This window comes from Protopterus annectens, chromosome 7.part0 (genome assembly GCF_019279795.1).
Source record: "Protopterus annectens isolate FY-2018-M chromosome 7.part0, PAN1.0, whole genome shotgun sequence".
NCBI classification, from domain to species: domain Eukaryota; kingdom Metazoa; phylum Chordata; order Ceratodontiformes; family Protopteridae; genus Protopterus; species Protopterus annectens.
Window position 1 is genome coordinate 681,616,337 of NC_056739.1, and position 18,453 is coordinate 681,634,789.

An 18,453-nucleotide genomic window follows, 5' to 3' on the forward strand; every position below is an offset into this window, starting at 1 on the left:
CTACACACATATATATTAACATCTCCAAAAACATCCTATTAACACATGTAGTATATGATATTGTACTATGCCTAATACTCATCAATCAAAGTTCTAACAATATATATAGAAGATATATATATCATATCAATGTAATACAGTGGTAAACAACTGAAAGAGTGGACTAATGTGTGTTAACTGTATATCTGTACCTAAACTACATTCCTGTTACGGGGGTTTAAGACACCTGCTTCTCAAAAGAGGCTTCATCAGTGTATCATCAGTCAGCCCTGGTGTGTGGTCAACCCTCCACCGAATAATCCATCTAAATCCGCATTCTAAAGCATAGTTGATGAGGTCCCCCCTCTGGTATTATAACCTAGCCTTCGTAAAACACTGAATGTAAACGTATGCCTTGTGATGTGCTCATAGCCGGCCGTAGGCATATGCCAATCCTGCGGCTGCCTAGGGTGCCGCACTAGTATGGCCACCTGTCTAGTAGGTATGTCATGTAGGTATACCAGGATGGGGGCACCATGTGTTGTGGTGGTGGGTGCCATGGAGCCCTATAGCCTAGGGCAGCGGTCGATCTAAGGCCGCTGCCATAGGAGGGGTAGTACGGTCTGCAGGTATGTGCAGAAGTGCACATGAAACAGCGGTCCACAAGGATTACCCATAGTGGCGACACCTGCACAGATGGCTATAGGGACACACACACACCATGCATACAGCACAGTTAGACATACACACACCATAAATAGGCAATTACACAAGGTTTATGGCGCAGATGGGTACAGTGTCAGTACAGCAAGGATAGCTGTCTGCCACGATATCCAGCAGATGTCTCTAGGGTGTTCTGGAATACGGACGTTGCATGGACAATGAGTGGATATGCATCGTACCACAGTTCTATGTGTCAGCCGTGCAAATATGCGATACATGGGACACACAGCTGTCCATGCAAGAGCAGCGCTATGGGCACAACATAGGTATGTAGATATACAATGACAGAGATACAGGCGGACACATGTGGCAAGCCCGTGAGTGTAACGTACACAGCACCACCCCACCACACCATAGCAGGGTGCACGTGGAGAACACGCTATGGAGGTCGCCAACCACAGCAGGCACACAGGCAGTCCATGAGCTGCGTCTCACCATCCACAAACACAGGGATGGCGGCAGGATATGAGTGTTCTGCGGAAACTCTAAAGCCATACCCTATGAACCCATGCAGCTGGGAGCATAGACACACACACACATGTGGCAGGCATGGTGATTGACCACACCCCCACATACCCAACCACACAACAGTATGACACAGGTATGGAACGCGCTATGTGGACCACCGAATACAGCACCGTCAGAGGCACATGTCCAGGTGGGTGACGACATCCGTAAAGGAATAGCCGCCGATAGCCAAGGTATGTGTTGCCAAGTGTCTAAAATAACTACACTCTACTAGGGAAGCTGTGAACACACACACCCCACACACACACACAGGGAAGGGCCGGGAGTCAAACCTATGCCTACCTACATGAACTCACTACAGCATGATGCATTTACAGAACACGCAACTGAAATTACTGAGCACAGCACTGTCAGAGGCATACTTCTAGGTGGGTGACATCATCCGTAAGGGAATAGCTCACAATAGCCAAGGTATGTGTTGCGAAGCGTCTAAAAGCATGTTCACCTGCAAAGGCAGCTAGAAACACACACACACACACAGAGAAGGACTGGGAGTTGAACCTACACCTACCTACATGAACTCACTACAGCATGATGCATTTACAGAACGCGCTACCGAGATTACTGAGCACAGTGCTGTCAGAGGCATACTTCTAGGCGGGTGACATCATCCGTAAGGGAATAGCTGACAATAGCCAAGGTATGTGTTGCAAAGCGTCTAAAAGCATGTTCATCTGCAGAGGCAGCTGGAAACACACACACAGGGAAGGGCTGGGAATCAAACCTATGCCTACCTACATGAACTCACTACAGCATGATGCATTTACAGAATGCGCTACCGAGATTACTGAGCACAGCACTGTCAGAGGCATACTTCTAGGCGGGTGACATCATCCGTAAGGGAATAGCTGACAATAGCCAAGGTATGTGTTGCGAAGCGTCTAAAAGCATGTTCATCTGCAGAGGCAGCTGGAAACACACACACACAGAGAAGGGCCAGGAGTTGAACCTACACCTACCTACATGAACTCACTACAGCATGATGCATTTACAGAACGCGCTACCGAGATTACTGAGCACAGTGCTGTCAGAGACATACTTCTAGGCAGGTGACATCATCCGTAAGGGAATAGCTGACAATAGCCAAGGTATGTGTTTCGAAGCGTCTAAAAGCATGTTCATCTGCAGAGACAGCTGGAAACACGCACACACACACAGGGAGGGGGCAGGAGTCGAACCTACGCCTACCTACATGAACTCACTACAGCATGATACATTTACAGAACGCGCTACCGAGCTTACTGAGCATAGTGCTGTCAGAGGCATACTTCTAGGCGGGTGACATCCGTAAGGGAATAGCTGACAATAGCCAAGGTATGTGTTGCGAAGCGTCTAAAAGCATGTTCATCTGCAGAGGCAGCTGGAAACACACACAGAAAAGGGCTGGGAGTCGAACCTACGCCTACCTACATGAACTCACTACAGCATGATGCATTTACAGAACACGCTACCGAGATTACTGAGCACAGTGCTGTCAGAGGCATACTTCTAGGCGGGTGACATCATCCATAAGGGAATAGCTGACAATAGCCAAGGTATGTGTTGTGAAGCGTCTAAAAGCATGCTCATCTGCAGAGGCAGCTGGAAACACACACACACACACACACACACAGGGAAGGGCCGGGAGTCGAACCTACGCCTACCTACATGAACTCACTACAGCATGATGCATTTACAGAACGCACTACCGAGATTACTGAGCACAGCGCTGTCAGAGGCATACTTCTACGCGGGTGACATCATCCGTAAGGGAATAGCTGACAATAGCCAAGGTATGTGTTGCGAAGCGTCTAAAAGCATGTTCATCTGCAAAGGCAGCTGGAAACACACACACACACACACACACACACACTGGAGAGGGCCGGGAGTCGAACCTACGCGAACTCACTACAGCGTGATGCATTTACATAATGCGCGACCGAGATTACTGAGCACAGCACTGTCAGGAGGCATACCCCTAGGTGGGTGGTATCATCTGCAGAGGCAAGGCAGCCGATAGGGAATGAAGACAGAGTGCGCAGTCACACAGCCTGTTACCATCCCAAGGTGGCCGTACAGTAACACGGTAGTGCTGCAGTCGGGAATACCAACTAACTATGGAGCAGTACATCACAACATGAATATGGGATGCACCACATACAGTATACCCTATGAGAGGGCATCCGGCGTGCAGGATGTAGGCAGCCATTGTGGCATAACAGCCACATATGAGTCACCTGGATGGTCACCATGGCTATGCAGGATGTCATTGGCCATGGCTACACGCCTAGTAGCAGACATTGGTGCCGACTGTAGTGTGTACCCCCGGATGGTCTACTGGCCATGCCTCTCACACCTAGCGGTTGCGAAGGGGAGACAGACATGCTCACGGGGTATCAACGCAGACAGCCGTGGTGTGCACTGTACTGTGTGTCCATCTACACAGCTGCTTACTGGGCATGCTCAGACACTTAGAATCGGCACAGTGCAGACATGCATACACATGGGGCGACGGCATGGGAGGCAGAATATGGACCATCGTGTGTGTCCACCCACACAACAGCAACCCGGCCATGCCACAGACGTGGCAGTTGCGAAGGGGAAACAGGCATGCACACGGGGTATCAATGCAGATGGGTGTGGTGTGCACTGTACTGTGTGTCCATCTACACAGCTGCTTACTGGGCATGCTCAGACACTTAGAATCGGCACAGTGCAGACATGCATACACATGGGGTGACGGCATGGGAGGCAGAATGTGGACCATCGTGTGTGTCCACCCACACAACAGCAACCCAGCCATGCCACAGACGTGGCAGTTGCGAAGGGGAAACAGGCATGCACACGGGGTATCAATGCAGACAGGCACGGTGTGCACTGTACTGTGTGTCCATCTATGCAGCTACTTACTGGGCATGCTCAGACACTTAGAATCGGCACAGTGCAGACATGCATACACATGGGGCAACAGCATGGGAGGCAGAATGTGGACCATCGTGTGTGTCCACCCACACAACAGCAACCCGGCCATGCCACAGACGTGGCAGTTGCGAAGGGGAAACAGGCATGCACACGGGGTATCAATGCAGACGGGCGCAGTGTGCACTGTACTGTGTGTCCATCTACACAGCTGCTTACTGGGCATGCTCAGACACTTAGAATCGGCACAGTGCAGACATGCATACACATGGGGCGACGGCATGGGAGGCAGAATGTGGACCGTCGTGTGTCCACCCACACAACAGCAACCCGGCCATGCCACAGACGTGGCAGTTGCGAAGGGGAAACAGGCATGCACACGGGGTATCAATGCAGACGGGCGCGGTGTGCACTGTACTGTGTGTCCATCTACACAGCTGCTTACTGGGCATGCTCAGACACTTAGAATCAGCACAGTGCAGACATGCATACACATGGGGCGATGGCATGGGAGGCAGAATGTGGACCGTCGTGTGTCCACCCACACAACAGCAACCCGGCCATGCCACAGACGTGGCAGTTGTGAAGGGGAAACAGGCATGCACACGGGGTATCAATGCAGATGGGCGCGGTGTGCACTGTACTGTGTCCATCTACACAGCTGCTTACTGGGCATGCTCAGACACTTAGAATCAGCACAGTGCAGACATGCATACACATGGTGCGACGGCATGGGAGGCAGAATGTGGACCGTCGTGTGTGTCCACCCGCACAACAGCGACCCGGCCATGCTCACACACGTAGTATGTGCTACATGCCATCTGGCATGCAGACGGAGTGCACACACCGCAAGTCACGGCCAGGTAAACCCGTACACATGCACAGGGTGGACACACATGCAGTCACACGTACACACACAGATGACAGCACAGGCGTCACGGGTGCAGGCTGAACATGTACACACCGTAGTGAACACTGTAGCTGCTATGCCAGCACCATGTCATCGGTGCAGCAGTATGCCTCACGGTCGAGCAACTGCATGTGACATATGTCCAGAAGACTATGTGGTGGTGTACGTCCGTCGTGCAGAGTACACATGTACTATCAATGATCCCACAGGTGTGATGTAGTCCACCCGTACCAGTATACACGGACATGCGTGCTCCACACATACCACGGGCCTGACACAGATATGACACATGACTGCAGCTGTACCACAGTGAAACAATGTCCGGATATGTCACATATGTGATTTCCTGGCTGTGTGCATAGACTGCATGCAGGACACATACGAAGCCTGTGATGTACCACATGCATAACACAGGCGTACGCGGTAATACACACACGAAGGGAAGGCGGACACATGTCTGTGGTATGCACCCCCTACAGGGTGTAGCAGTGTTCACTGGGACACATACCCTTGTACAGTTTGCCTGTGACAGCTGTGATACCATACCACAGTCCATGTTCCATGTATGTTGACACACATGTCACAACGTAGCAATGCATACACACATGGCAACAGGGAATACATGTGACACGTGTACTGTGCACGGTGCAGCCGTGCAGGAGCAGTGTCCGGTGTCCGTAACACAGTTGCAACCCCCTACCACATGCATACCCATCATGGGGGCCGTCATATGGTGGCATAGTAACAGCACGCATGGCAGTCTGTGTGTACACCATGTGTTTAAACACCTGTCCACATGCATGTGTGCAGGTGCTGGTCACAGGTGTGTCACACACCATCCTACCCTGCCATGTGCATACAGTCTGCTATGTCACCTTTACATGACAGCGCTGCCATGATGCATACCCATCAGCCATGCGTGATCGACCATATGTCACATTGCCACTGTAACCCCTACCACCTCCCAAGTGCAGATATTGGCACAGCTGCCAGATACAGTGGTAGTACACAGGATGCACCACATACCGCTGCACGCCTGCACAAATCCCATGTAGCAGGTGTGGCATTCCTAGCACCAACATGTGTGCAGGAATGTGTGCCCATGTATGCCACAGATCGGGGGGACTATGTGCCACATGCCAGACATCACTGTCCACCATGGTAGAGATCTGTACCTACCTCAGTGTGGGGTGCATCGATGTGGATGGTGCAGTACATGCAACACGTCACCCCTCCGTGTAGACATGTGTGGCCACCACCATGTCAGTGTGTCGACATGTGTGTATGTCTGCTGCCTGTTGAGAGGGTGTATGCAGATATAGTGTTGTGACTGGACACTGACCACACAGGGTGACCATCCCGTACTGGTGCTGCATTGTACAGCCCTGTCATTGCCATACCTGTGAGCCTTACTGGCCACCTGTGCAAGACCACCCCCTGTGACATGGCGCGTTGGTGCATTGTCTTGTGAGGGTGCTGGCCACACAGACAGGTGTCCCCATCTGCACACAATGGTGTGTGTGCCATAGAGGTGTACGCACCGCGAATGCGGGCATATTCCTGTACCGGTACAGCATCCGACTGTCGAACACCATGCACCACAGCTGACAGGTGACACCTGCGGTCAGTAGCCAGCACACTGCGTACGACACCTGCAGAATGTCACCATACCTGTACTGAGTCATGCCATGTATGTGATGTCTCTGTGCACCATAGCCTCTGGCACCGACCACAGGCGTCAGGTGCAGTATATGTGTGGACATGTGCGTCATGTACCGTGTAAGCAACGTTACACTGTATCCGGCTCCATGTTCCGTAGGTTTATGTGTATGACCTCTCTTCTTGCAATCCCGACTGTCTGTTCTCTATATCACAAAAGCTCTGCACCTTCTCCCATAGTATTCCTACATTGGTAAAGTACATGTATACTAAATGGAGTACTACACTGGCCTAGAATCCCCTTGTGTACCCACTTCCCTATAGGTGCCTTCTGACCCGGTTACACAGCAAATGCATTCACGTTCTCTGGCATGTGGAAGGGTCAATTGCTAGCGACCTCTCCTGTTCAGAAGGTGAATCTGGGCGTCCTGGCCACTGTTACAGGTGCCTCATGGACACGGACAAGCTGCACCTCCCCCAATGAACATAATACATGTGACAGACGCAACTATATAGCCAGACAGGGGGCTGTGCTCTCTCGAACCATGACCGGCAAGACCAAGCGGGAGGGGAAGGACACCATGCACACCACATACCCAGTGTCACATGTGACTATCGCAAATGCTAATCAAACACATGAACACACTAAGACATACCTGGAGGCAATGTTAAAACATGTCATGAACCTAATGAGCCCTCTGAAGCAGACACACAAGCAACTGCCTCCACAAGACATAGGACATGCAACACATAGTTCTCAACGTCAGTGTGCTAAACTGTCAGAGACCCAAAGGCAAGACACACACTGCCAGACACACTTGTACTGGATGACGCCACTGTCAGACATACCGACGTCCCACCCACCTGACTGAACAAGGGAATGATTACAGTAGGCTGCCTGCCGGGCGCTGGAATACGCCACATAACACATGCACTCAGGTCACTCCTCAGCATGTACAGATATGACGCAGTCATTGCCCATGCTGGTGTCAACGACTGGAGACATACCACCCTGGGATACATTAAAGGAGACATAGAGGGCCACTCAGATTGTGTAGCCCAGGCCGGCATGTCCCTGACCCTGGGCAGTATCCCACCCTCATCAAGTATGATGCCACTATACTGGCTCAAAGTGGTCACCCTTGATAATGTGCCTGGTTACCGTTGTCAGTCTGAGGGGATCCAGATTCCTCATACCTGGGATGACATGCTTGGCATGCCACGCCCCTTCGCAAGGTATGGCTCACACCTGTCGCCCCTGGTCTTCAAGGGTTTGGCTAAGGCACCTGCCACCCCCACAGTGCCCACTGCAGGCAAGGCTGGAATGATAAACCTACCACCCTACACTACAAACCTGGAGAACACACAGGGTAATACTGCTCAGTGCCAGTGGACTACGCCAAAGCTGCACACCCTCAAATGCCCTCCTCAGTATGGAGGACATCGATGTCAGTGCTGTGACTGAAGCATTGATCAGGGCTGCTGAGAGCACCCCAGCACTATCGGGTCATACCCCATATCACGCGTTCAGGACCATAACCCGGACCTAACACAGAAGGAGGGGGAGTCTCCATTTCCATGAAGGATACACACACCTCCAGGTTGGCAGAGATGCACGTAGCAGCGGGGAATATCCAGGTGCAATTAACCATGGGTAGGACTGCCCTACAGTTTGTTGCATGCTACAGACCACCCTCCCAAACCCAGGATACCTGCACAGCCTTCCTGAAGACACTGGTGAGTGTGAATGCTCTCACAACACCGTCATATTGGGTGACATCAACCACCCATACATAGACTGGGAACATTACCCAGGACACAACACCCTACACCAAAGGTCCCAGGTGTTCATACACCTGAATGTTGTGGAACAACCATGCACCATACCCACAAGTGGGTGACGTATACTAGTTCTGATCATCACACATGGGGACGTTATGCTCCACACAGGATGTACATCCCCCAATGGTGATGTCAGACCGTATAGTGAACCCACTGGAGATCCGCATCCTGCACCCAACACCGGCATGGGAGACCACAGTGACGACCTCTCCACAGCGAACCACACACGTCATACAACCGGTGTGGTACCCTACAAGGCCTCCATGCCAATGGTAAACACAGGCCACACTGCTGAAACCCTTACAAATGCCTTCTATGAGCACCCCCAGGAATGTCTGCACCAAGCGATCCTGATAACATCAGAACCTTGTCCACCGAAGGCAGGCACATGGTCTGGTGGACCCCAGCCATTGACAAACTGTACAACAAGAGTTGAGAGCTAATACATGACAGAGCAATATCAGTACCAGGGAAGGCATCACTGATTAATACCGGCGTTAACATACGATCACTCATACAATCATCCAAGGCCGCCTGTGGGAGTGGTACTGCAAAGGACACATAAGACAAACATAGGGCCTTCCTTAGCTATGGTAGGAACATGGGTGGAAGCACACAGTCATGCCCGGAATTACTCCAGAATGGTACAATGATCACTGAACCCACAGACATTGTCAACAAACCAGCGGACATGTTCCATGCATACATCTACCCTCCCCCCCCAAGAGGGGACATATCCATCCCACCAGAGTCTAGCCTCCCAAACATCCCGTATGCCCAGGAGAGAGCTGATATCTGTTAAGCAGTGAACACAGCATCAATGGGACCAGATGGTGTCCCTGGCTGTGTGCTACACAACCTCATTGAGGCCCTCACCCTGCACATAAGGCCGCTGTTTCATCTTAGGCTTACTACAGGCTACGTCCCCGATGGATGGCATATGGCAACTGTGGTCCCACTACACCAGGGTAGTGCTCTTATGGACTGTAGACATCCCTGCCCTATCAGCTTGACAAGCCTTGCCTGCAAAGCTGTGGGGAGGTCCATACTGGAGCCCATAAATAAAGACATTGGTGTACAGCCAATACCGGAACATACCCACATCGACTTAGTCAAGGGCAGATCCTGCCTCCCAAACGTGCTCGGCCTGTCTGGAGGAGTCACTAAGGCCATTGATGGGGGTACGTCGGTTTGCACAGACTACCATGACCTGGCGGGAGCGTTCAAACCACACTCCACGTGGGCATCATAGAAAGGCTCACCAGCGTACATGTGGAGACATATGTCACACGATGGTTTGCCAACTGGATGGAGGTCACACCACACAGGGTTTGTGTTCCTGGTGCCATGTCAGACTCCAAGCTGGTCCCATGTGGTGGCCCACAGGGCTCAGTCCTGGGACCCTCCTGTTCGGCATTCAACTTTCCAATGTGCATGCAAACATAGGGGGATTGTGGCAGACAAGGTATGCAGATGACTGCACACCGCCACCATACTCAACACCCCATCAGACACGGACATCCACCTGGGGTCTCATAGACATGGATAACTGGTGCCAGAGCCATGGCCTGATGCTACATGCCAGGGAAGGTGTAGACCTACCCTTTGGGAAAGACATGCTCACCTCGACTTACCATATAGGTGGTAATCCATTAAACATGGTGGACGTGATCAGGGACATGGGTACCAAACCTGTCGGTATCCTCTGTCGACACTCACATTGCCAATGTGGTTGGGAAGACATTCCACTGTGGCCACCTGGTCATGAAGGGATTCATATCCACATCAGGGGAGGTCATTGCACCCCTGTACTCTTCACACATCAGACCAATGATTGCGTACAACGCCACATCTGGAATGTACCTAACCTGACACCTGCAGCACTCGGAGGGACCTCAAACGTTCCACAACACAGGGTTAAAGGTGCTGAGACATGTGTCACATGCTGCCTGACTGAGGGGACTCCGGCTGTATACCTTCTCAGCCCGTCTGCTCTGTGGTGATCTGTGCCTGACATACATGGCCATGTCCGACCTGGGTGACATGGACATGTTCCACCTCCTAGGCTCCAAGCACACACGGGCACAGAAGCAACTGACAGAAACCTCAACATGGACATAAATAGGACGTGCTGGAGGGACAGGGTCATCGCCCAGAGACCCCCTACAACATGGAAAGGATTCCCAGCCCATGTGAAGCAGAGCCCCTGACTGACTTTGTCCAAGAGTAATCCTGACGTGTGGATGTGTGATCGTAGGTATGCGCCAGGCATCATCTCTGTGTCACTGCTGGACAGAGGGACAGCGGGCCAATGGATGTAGTATCCTCATCCTAAGGGGTGGTGAAAGCCACACACACTCTGGCTAGGCTTACACATGCCATAGGGCACATAGCCTGGTATGTACCTATGCGCCTATGTACCTATGTAGGGGTCCATACAGGTTGCGGGTACCTGTGGTATGCTGATATTGCCAGATGTGCCTGTGGGTAACCCACAGCTACACGTGGGGGACTGATAACAGTGCTCCCAGTAGGCACATGCAAGTACACCATATTTGGCATACAGGTTAACAGAACCAACATGGTGCTACACATGTAACCGCCACGCATACCATGTACAAAGATCAATGCATGCTGCACCTGCACTACATGGTATGTCTGCTGCATGATGTTAGTACACAACCCACGTCACATACGCACCTGTCACCTGTCATACACAACCACTGCAACATACACATCACGCACTATGCGGACACAGGTATCACATACACCTCTCACTATCTTGTCCACCCTGTGCATCAGAATATGTTTGCATAATGGTGCACCGATGGTGTGGATCACGGTGCTGCGGCAGAGGCTTCATCATATGCACAGGGTGATATGTGTGCCAGGGGCATAGGCTGTACCAATGGATGACGTCATGTGTGTGTGTAAGGGCCGGTGCATTTACTGGGCATGACTGTGCAGAATGCATGTGGATGTGGTGGAGCCCTACAGTTGTGTCTGCTGTGTGTGGGTATGTGTGTACACAGTTCAGCCATCTGTGATGCCTACACGGGGTATACTTGGCAGCCCCAGACTGTACAGTGCAGGTTGTATGGCTCACTGTGTCCGCCTGCGGCCACATGACCCGTGCCTGCCTGGGGTTGCACGGGCACTACCGGGTGGAGGTATGGAGTGGCCACTCTCCGATGACACATGTCCGCTGGAACCGTGTCCATGCTGGGACCAGCCAGGGCCACGTCCATGTGGCCCGCTGTGTCCTGGTGTGGTTGGTGTAGCACCAGCTGCACTGCTGATGCTACCAGCACTGTGTGAGTGGGCATGAGAGGTGGCATGCACACATCGACCTGCACTAGGTGGTGTTGCTGGCCTATGGCCAAGTGTCCTACGCCTCACCCATACCAGGTGTTCCAGCACAGACAGCTCACGCTCGCGGATTGACATGCCTCGGTCGAGGATTCCAACCATCTCACCTAATCTCCTATCCAGAACATCAGCAAGCTGCTGTTGAGCATTCGCCAATGACTGGATGTTCTCATTTAAGGAACGGATTGCGGCCCTCTGCAGCCTCTGCCCTTCTTGGTTCTGCCATTCAGCATGTGCCTCTGCTGCCATTACAGTCTGGAACATGTGTCTGGTGATACCAGCTGCTGCACCCTGTACGGCAGGTGCATGTCTACCAGAGCTCCTCCTACGAGCAGCACCAGCCACATGCCTGTGTGGCACATCACCAGTCATTACACTGGCAACATGGTGTGTACCTGCACCTTCTGTAGCCACCACACATTCCTGCTCAGTGCCAACAAACGCTGACTGTCCTTCCTCTATGGGCAATGGTGATTTTATTTATTTATTTATTTATTTATTTATTTATTGCAGTTGGTTTACCAGGATAGTCCATTGGGCCATTAAAGAACCCGTTTTCAATGGAGTCCTGGGGAGAAAAGCTCCAAAAAGAGAAATAAATGTACATTACAGTAATTATTAGGTACATGATATAAAAGAACATGAGCTCCAAAAAAGAAAATAATTGTGCATTACAGTAAATATATATGTACATACTATAAAAGAACATAAGCAAAACATAATTGTACTTAACATTTGACAGTGACATTCTTGGTACAGGCTAATGAAGGAATAAAAGCAAAAATATAAATGCATTTTAATGAACAACATAGTAGAATAGAATAGAATGGTAGTACAGGGAAAGGTAGAGTTGGTTATGAGGGTGGGTACAAGAGCATTCCCATTGAGATGCTAGGTGTAAGAAAAGTGACTTCTTGAAGGAATAGTGGTTGGAAGTAGTGCGGATGTTTGGTGGTAGTGAGTTCCAGAGGCGAGCAAGGCTGAAGGAAAGGAGGTTTTTGCCTGGGGATGATTTGGTTTGTGGACCTGTAGTAGATTTTGATTATTGGACCTTAGAACTCTATTTGGATGATGCATTTTAAAGGCAGAGGAGAGGGAGGGACAGTTGGAGGGGTTTAGAATAAGCTTGTGGGCTAGATTTAGTTGAGTATAAGCAAGATAGTTGGGAAGTTCTAACCATCTTAGTTTATGGAGGGAGAGACAGTGGTGAGTGGAGGACTTATGGGTGGTAGCGAATCTAGCTATTTTGTTATAGCAAGAGGTGAGCTGTTTTTTTAAGGAGCACTGAAGATTAGTAAGTAGTGGGGCACCATAGAGGAGGGAGGGAATGAGGAAGGAAGTAGCTAGAGTGATTTTAGTGGTAGGTGTGAGGTAGGCATTTTGTCTATATAGCATGCCAAGTTTTTGATGTGTTTTTTTGATGTTCTTTGTAGGTGGGAATTAAATTTGAGTTGGTTGTCAATGTGGACCCCAAGAAGTTTGGTCTCTGACACTATTTCAAGAGGAGAGTTATTTTGACTGGTAACTAAGAGTGAGTTTATGTTGGGGAGGGAGTTTGGAGGAGTAAATAACATTAATTTGGTTTGGTGGCATTGAGAGCTAGATGATTGCAAAGCATCCATTGCTCTGTGGAAGAGAAGGTCTTGAGTAAGTTTTTGTAGGGTGGAGATAGAAGAGGCAGAGCAGATGATAGTAGAATCATCTGCATATTGGATAATGCTAGAGAAAGGGATAGATTTGTGGAAGTCATTGATAAAGATGTTGAAGAGAAGAGGGCCCAATATGGAGCCTTGGGGACTCGTGGGGTGCTTAGGAAGGAGGAAGTTGCTTTCTTCCATTTAACAGCTTGATTTCTGTTGGATAGATAGCTAGAGAACCAGTTCAGAGAGGAGGAGGATAGGTAGAGTTTGGAGAGTTTAGTTAGGAGCAGGTTGTGAGAGATAGTGTCAAGGCTTTGGAAAGATCAAGAAGTAAGGTGGAAACAATTTGTCCAGAGTCTCGGCTTTATTTACTATTTCAAGGAAGGAGAGAAGGGCAGTCATGGTGCTATGATTGGGTCTGAAGCCATGCTGTGTGGGGGTTATCAGGTTGTTGTCTAGGAGATGAGGAAGGAGTTGGATTTGCACACATTTTTCAAGGATTTTGAAATGGGGACAGGATGGCTATGGGTCTAAAATTGGTTATGTTATTATTGTTACCTCCTTTGTGTAATGGTATAATAAAGGCTTGTTTCCAAATTTGGGGAACTGTGCCTTCTAGTAGGGAGCGTTAATTAGGATGCTAATTGGGTAGGCCAGACTTTCGCAGCAATGTTAAGAAAGTAAGAAGGGATATTATCAGGAGCATTGGTACATGGTTTCAGTTTATGGAGGAGTTTCTTAATAGTAGTAGTAGGAATGGGATTTAAAGTGAAGATAGTGGATCGGGTGGTGTTGAGTTTTGGGGTGATGTGGGTGAGGTTAGGATTTGTGTGGAAGAGGAATTGGTGGATTGGGAGTAGGGAGTTGATGGAGATTGTGGGGGTGAGTGATGGAGTATTAGAAGATGGGGAGGAGGTAGAGAATGAAGAGGTTAGTTTTGAAATAGAGTCAATAAAGAAGGTATTAAATTGGGTGGCTAAATCTAGTTCTGGAGCATTTGGATCTGGGGTAGGAGTATCTGGTTTGCTGGGGTGGAGGAGAGTGGAGATTCCTTTCCAGAATTTTTGAGGGTTATTTTTGTTTTGGTTTTGGAGTGTAGTGAAATAGTTTTGTCGATCAAATGAGATAAGTTTCTTAGCTTTATTATGAGCAGTTTGTATTCGTTGAGGAGTGGGGTTGTCTTATGTTTTGGTAGTGTGCCCATACTTTGTCTCTTTGTCTCATGTAGGATAGAGTAGTTTTAGATAGCCAGGGGCTGATTTGGTTTTATTCTCTTAGTCCGTAGGGGAGCTTGGGAGTCAAGTAATTTTAAGAATGTAGAGTTGAAGTATGAGACTGCGTTGTCTAGAGGTAGTGTTTTTAGACAAGCCCAGTTTACTGCATTTAGTGAGTTTGAAAAGGTTATTGGGTTGAAGTTTTTTTGATTGCGGATAGTAATGATGTTGTGGGTCCGTTGAAGGAAAGTTGGAAGTCGGTGGGTAAAGGTGGGTAAATGATCACCTAATGGGTCGGGAAGGGTGCCACTTTTGGTAAAATAGTGAGGATGGGAGACTAGGATCCAGTCCAGTATATTCCCATTAGAGGGGTTTTTGGCTGGATGAGTAGGCAAGTTGATCAGTTGTGTGAAATGGTAGAGGTTGATATTAGTGTTGTTTGAAGGAGCTTGGATAAGGGTCCAGTTAATGTTTACGTCTCCTAGGATAATGGTTTCATTGCTAATGTTACTGGATAGCCAAGAAAGGATAAGTTCAAGTGTAGAGATATTGTCACCTGGAGGGATATAGAGGGAGGCTATACATATTTGTTTATGGTTATTGATTTGTAATATAGTAAGGAGAAGTTCAGCGTTGTTGAAGTGTGGGATAGGTTTGTTGTAGGGAGAAACTACTAGGGAGGAGGAATATATAAGGGCTACTCCTCCTTTTGAGAGGTCTGTCTTTTCTTATGATGGAGTAGTTTGGGGAACTACTTCAGAGTCCTTAATATGTGGTTTCAACCAGGTTTCAGAAATAGTCAAGATGTCTGGTTTGTTGTGTAAGCCAAGCATGAAGGTTGGGGACTTTGTTAACGATACTTTGTGAGTTTAAGGAGGTGAATAGTAAGGATTTAGTTGTGTTGGTTATAGTGGCAGGGCCTGGGTTGGGATGGATGTCACCTGATAAGAGGGTACTGATCAGGTGTTGTATGTAATAGTTTAGGTTAATAGACAGCAGGGTTGTGAGATTGGGGTTTATTGTGAATTGAGGGATTTGCTAGTGCCTGTAGGAATTGAGATAGTGTGATGGGGATAAGTTTGAATCGAAAGAGAAGTAGGTTGTCTGAGTGATAAAGATAGGAGGAAATGGGTGAGTATGATTGTAGTGGAGGTGAATTGTGGTGGTTGGTTATATGAAAGGAATGGGAGCTGAAGCAAATAGTAGGCTGGGAGAGATGGTGTAAGTAAGATAAGGAGAGGAGAAGTATTAGTGAAGGGAAGATGGAGGAGTATTTAGAGAGCATGTTGTGAAAAGTTACAGTAGCACAGTGATAGAATATGATGTTAGTGTAAGGGAGATAGTATTATATAGAGAGAGTGTATGATATATAAGAAGTGAAGGAGAGTAGTATTAGATATAGAGGGTGTGGTCAGGAAGAGGGAGTAGAGTAGGATTGGTTAATTAGATGTAAATGGGGAGGAGAAAGAAAGTTAGTTTTGGCGGGAAAGAGGGAAGGTGTGTTTAGGGACTGAGTACTGATTGGAGTAGAATGGAAGTGGGAGTGGATTGTTGGAGGATAAATGTAGAGGTGCAGGGGCGGTGGGATTTGGGGGCAGGGTAGGGGAGCGGAGTGACCAAGAGGGCTTAACGGAGCGGGTCCAGCCCAAGAGCAGAAGAGGAGCGGGAGACTATCAGTGAAGCAATATGAGTGAAGTGTAAGTAGTAGAAGGTAAGGTGGAGTGGGTCTGGACAAAGTGTAAGGAGTGGGCTAGAGGTATGGAAGAGGGAGTAGTTGGGGTCAGATTCTGTTCTGGCACAAGGAGAGTTGTGAGTTAGGCCCTAAGCTCAGAAGAATGGAGAAGGGGTGTTCACTGGTGGACTATGCAGGAATACAGAGGGTCACCAGTGTAATACTAGGGCTAATGGAATGGAAGGAGAAGGGAGCAATAGTAGCAAAGAGCAGTGAGAGGTATGGAAGATAGAGGAGTATAGTAGAGTGGGTTTGGCTGCTGGCAATCCTGACAGGGAGTATACTGCTACTGCTAGGAGAGCAAGAGTACAATAGTACTAGCTTAGCAGATGTACGTACTTTATGTTCGTATAGAGTCTCTTGGGTATACTTTGACGTCGAAGGGAGCTGAAGCAGCAGAGAGTATTTCCTTGGCAATAGGGAGTAAGGCCCTAGTTAGGTCCCAATATCCACCCAGGCAAGAACACAGGGGGAAAAGATTCAGGGCAAAAAGCTGGAGGAGAGAAGAGATGGAGAATAAAACACAGTTAGTAACATTTAAAATGCACTTTATCTACTATAACTGTATCTACTACTATAGCTATGTAAGGAGGAGGCTACTAAGTATATGTTACACTAGTGTGTATATACAATCTACATAGAGGGCTAGTGAGTTTGTACAATCCACATAGGAGGCAGTAGAAACATTTAAGTGAGGCTAGTGGCGCTAGATAAGGCATGAGCATATATTACACATTTTAGTAGAGCTAGTAATGTAAGTAGAGCAAGGTCTAAATAAACAATATCTCACAGCAGCGTTCTACAAAGCACATGTAGGGAAGCACATTGCTTTGTATAAATGCATTGCCAGTAGAATTAAAAGTGTCACATGCAGTATCACACAGTAAGAAAGCACTATCTGGATTCTCTGTATCCTAATGTAAAGAATTAGAGAATTATCTATATAGCTATCAACAACTTGGTAAATACATCCAATAGCCTAAACCATACAGCCTTCAACAATTATGTAAAGCAGGCACAATGGTAGCGCTTAATCTGGGAAAGCAGTTGTTAGCAAAAAACATTTACAGACAGTCGCTAACATTTAAACAGCTAACATACAGCAAATGCATCAGAGTGGTGAAAACATCCCATAGTAATAAGTAGATAGCCTTCAGGCAACTAATAAGGCAGTCGCAAGTGTAAAACAACATGCACAAGTCTGTCGCTTATTCAACATTTAACATAACAGCCTTTGAATGAAGAAAAAACACTAGTAAAGTTGCCTATAGAAAGCCTGTCGCTTATTCAATAATTAACATAACAGCCTTTGAATGAGGATAAAACACTAGTAAAGCTGTCTATAGAAAGCCTAAATCAGGTTAATAGTAACAAGTAAACAGCCTTCAGGCAACTAACAAGGCAATCGCAAGTGAAAATAACTTGCACAAGTCTGTCGCTTATTTAACATTTAACATTACAGCCTTTGAATAAAGGTAAAGCCACTACTAAAGTCATCTATACAAAACCTAAATCAGGGAGCAGAGATAGCGTTTGACCTGGGAAGTCTGTCGCTTATTTAACATTTAACATAACAGCATTTGAATAAAGGTAAAACCACCAATAAAGTTATCTATACAAAATCAAATTCAGGGAGCAGAGAAAGCGTTTGACCTGGGAAGGCAGTCGCTATTTGAATAAAACATTTAAGACAAAAAGCAAGGCATCAGAGATTCAGCGAGGAATGCAGTCGCTAATTAAAACATTGGTAGCTACATCCAAGCAGTCAACATTGTGCAATACAGCAAACAAACAGCAGCATAATCGGGAGATATGCGTGAACCCAGCATATAAACCGATAAGAGAAAACAGGCTAAAAGCGAGTTTAACACAACTGAACAAGCAGGTTCATACAGTTCAGAGCACCTTTGCAAAAAGCAGGAGCCCTCTTAAAACAAGTTCCAACTTACAGAGCGACAC